This window comes from Myotis davidii, unplaced genomic scaffold (genome assembly GCF_000327345.1).
Source record: "Myotis davidii unplaced genomic scaffold, ASM32734v1 scaffold991, whole genome shotgun sequence".
Lineage (NCBI taxonomy): Eukaryota > Metazoa > Chordata > Mammalia > Chiroptera > Vespertilionidae > Myotis > Myotis davidii.
In genome coordinates, this window is record NW_006283137.1 from 253292 (window position 1) to 253813 (window position 522).

The 522-nt window shown below is 58.4% G+C and overlaps 1 protein-coding gene across 1 annotated transcript in view; it reads right to left on the bottom strand.

The window, feature by feature from the left end:
• DNAH17 (dynein, axonemal, heavy chain 17) overlaps positions 1-522 on the bottom strand; it is a 107024-nt gene that overhangs the window by 82428 nt on the left and 24074 nt on the right.

Consider the following 522-nt stretch of genomic DNA (forward strand, 5'->3'; position numbering starts at 1 on the left):
GACCCGCGGCTGTGCGCTTGGCCTAATGCCAACCACTTGCTTTGTCATTTGAAAAATTTAATATGGGGCCTGGCCCGCGTGGCTCAGTGGATAGAGCGTCCGCCAAAGGGTCCCGGGTTCGATTCCGGTCAGTGGCAGGCTCCTCCCCAGCCAGGGCCCTGGTTCCCGCATGTGCAGGAGGCAACCAATCGGTGTGTCTCTCTCACATCAGTGTTTCTGTCTTTCCCGCTCTCCACTCTCTCTAATAATCAAGGGCAAAATATCCTCGTGTGAGGACTAAAAAAACAAACAAATAAATGTAATAGTGGTCATCACCTGCCTCCCAGGGTGGAGGTGGAGGGGAGAGTGGCCACCTGCAAACGCGGGGTGGGGGTGCCAGGGATCATGTGCGGGCAGTTTCTAGGCAGAGGAGGGAGGGAGACCAGGGGAGAATCTGGCAGAGGAGCCAGGCTAGTCTGAGCCCCGAGGCGTTGCTGACACTCAGAGAGGCTCCATCTGTGCCCCCCCCACCCCCCACCGGCC